The sequence below is a fragment of the Zingiber officinale genome, chromosome 9A, assembly GCF_018446385.1.
Source record: "Zingiber officinale cultivar Zhangliang chromosome 9A, Zo_v1.1, whole genome shotgun sequence".
Lineage (NCBI taxonomy): Eukaryota > Viridiplantae > Streptophyta > Magnoliopsida > Zingiberales > Zingiberaceae > Zingiber > Zingiber officinale.
Window position 1 is genome coordinate 116,102,902 of NC_056002.1, and position 2,861 is coordinate 116,105,762.

Consider the following 2,861-nt stretch of genomic DNA (forward strand, 5'->3'; position numbering starts at 1 on the left):
AATTGATTCAGAATTGGACCAATGCCGAAGTAAAAAAATATCTTTTACTTCATTGATTTTGTAATGTGCCAAAGTAATAGATATTTTATTACTTCACAATTTATATTGATTACCGAAGTAAATGCTTTCTTTAACTTCGAAATTATGCTGGTTTTATTATTTCACCATATAATTTTAGTATTGAAGTATATAATCCAATTTTATTGCAACACAATTTTAACAAAAAAACACAATTTTATTGAAACACAATCCACAAGTATATATCCACAAATCCTAAGAGTATATAACCAAAATGTATATCCACATGTACATGAAAAAAATCCACAATGATCCCAAATATGTATACCAACATACACGACCTATACATACGAGTAGACAAATTTGCTCCATTTCTGGCTTCATCATATTGAGATTACATTGAAGAGCGTGTACTCTGACCAAGAAAAGAAGACTGCATCATAAATCACAAACCAAAATTAGCATACTACAAAGAAAATTGGGCTTACAGATTTAGCAAATCAACTAGAGTTAGCATTTATCACTCATGTGCTAGCAAAATTAACACCAGATCTGATAGGAAAATGATAACTTAAATACAATTATAAAATCCTACATGCATGGCCAAAAGATATATACTGAAGTCTGAATATAAGAAAGAGAGCAGTATAGTGATAACACTTGCTTTTTCTCCTAAATCTTATACTTTTGAACTTATAGGAAATTGGCAATGGAGGCTAGCAAACTTGAAATTATTTGTGTACAAAACCTTAATTTGCCTACACTTTACCAAAAAGTCACAATACAAATATGAATATCAAAAGCTCAAGATCTACTGCAAAAGAATCACATCGCACCTTGGAAGAGCTGTTGCTTTAATTTATGTCAAAAGAAAACCAAAGTGAGCTGCAAGCATGAGCGAAAGCATTAAAAAGAACAAAATTAGTGTATAAAAGTAATGACATGAAAACTTTGAATACAAAAGCCAAAAAGGTAATTTCTATACATACATGTTGGTTTTAATCTCTCTCTTTTTTTTTGTTTCAGGAGCAGCATTCATGTTCTTGATAAGACCAAAACTCTCTCTGGAATGCTCAACATCTATGAGGGAATCAAGTGCAGGTTCTTTTTATTCATATTGAAAGTTTTTTTATTAATAAATAATTTGCAACATGCTAATAACAACTCCACTAAGAATTTTAAGAACAAAATTATTGAAATAATAAAGTCAAGACATTCAATTATTCATTAATTGTCTTGCAACATATGTGGGCAAGACATAAGTAGCTTGCTCAACTTTATTTCTGATAGTCAGGAACAAAAGCTTCATGTCATGTTTAGAAAACCCAGGTAATAAAGCTCTCACTACATATGTGCTATAAACAAGACAACAAGCACTAAATATGATTTTTCCTAAAAAGAATAAGACTCTAGGATATGATTTTGATCTTACAAGGAATTAAAGTTTCGTAAAAAGGATAAAGTATACATGGTTGACCAGTTGCGATGCTTCATCTAGCCCGCCATACCTATGTTGGAGAATCAACTCTTTTAGACCAACACTCTGGCTCCAAGTTCATGTGCAAAAGCTTATGTAAAATAAGGTGTGGGCATACCCATGTAGAAGTAAATAAATTACTTGAACAATGTTTAGAATAAACATGAATATGGAAACAATGTTTAGAATTTTAAACAAGTTTAGAAAATTTGTTTATTTTGTGAGGATTTTGATAATTTTAGAACAAAGAACACAACATTGAGAGACAAGCATAAAGAAAATGAGAAAGAATGAACAAATTTCAAACCTTTGTGAACGGGAAACTCGAAGGTTAGCGGGTAGTCGGAGTAGCAACAGGGATCGCAATCACGATCTTGTTTTTATAATGAACAAATTAAAGCTTGATCTTTGGTCAGAAATCTGGAAATTGGCTCAGATCCCAAAAGGCTCCGGGGAAGGCACGGTAGGAGTGGAGAGGTGACGGGGCTATTGTTGATGAAGTTGCTGTTGAAGTTGTTGTTGACGAAAATTGGGCTCAACTCATGGAAGAAGCTAATCACTCCTGGATCGAACCCTAGAGGCATGAAAAGAGTGGGGGAGATGGACAGGAGCGAGGCCAGCGCCAGCGACAAGATCCCAGGGAAGAAGGTGGTCCGGTCGAGGGTCGGTCCACCCTCGATATCCTTGGCCTCCCTCATGTGTGGCGTTTATGCGGATACCGATCTCTCGAAGGAGGCGATGAGGGCGGTGGGGGAGATCGCCCTGGCCGGGGGTCAGAGGAAGCGGTGCAACCAGGAGGGGCGGATCGATAGGGGAGGAGAGGGAGTTTAGGGTTTGCCGCAGAAAGATTTTGGAGGAGGGTGGAGGAGGGTAGATGAGGGTTCTCGCCGCAGATGAAGAAGATGACGGAGGAGGGCGGAGGATGGTAGATGAGGGTTCTCACCGCAGATGAAGAAGATGGCGGAGGAGGGCGGAGGATGGTAGATGAAGGTTCTAGCATAGATGAAGAAGATGGCGGAGGAGGGCTGAGGGCGCAGATGAAGAAGATGCTGGTGGTTTCTTCTCGCTGCTCCGCTAAGTTAGAGAAAAGAATGGGGCGCGCGTTGATAGTTTGGATGCTCTTAGTTTTTGGGATTTTGTTCGGTGCAAGGTTAAATTATCCTGTTCATCTTTTTACTTCATCAAATTTCTTTTCGAAGTAATAGACTCACAAAACTTGCACTTGACCATAATTCATTCTAAAACACATAATTCGGAAATCTGTACACGACATGCATTTTTAAATAGGTTTATCATGCAAAACATCAACTTAAAACCATTCTAACAATGTAAACATGCAATGGAAACATAAATCTTGCCTTACTAT

The 2,861-nt window shown here is 37.2% G+C and overlaps 1 long non-coding RNA gene across 1 annotated transcript; it reads right to left on the bottom strand.

The window, feature by feature from the left end:
- Positions 1-222: 222 nt before the first annotated feature.
- Positions 223-2,625, bottom strand: LOC122018507. The gene is made up of 3 exons (XR_006121796.1): positions 1,008-2,625; positions 855-903; positions 223-451 (listed from the first exon to the last, which is right to left on the bottom strand). It is a non-coding gene; the product is annotated as an uncharacterized LOC122018507 (long non-coding RNA).
- Positions 2,626-2,861: the final 236 nt, after the last annotated feature.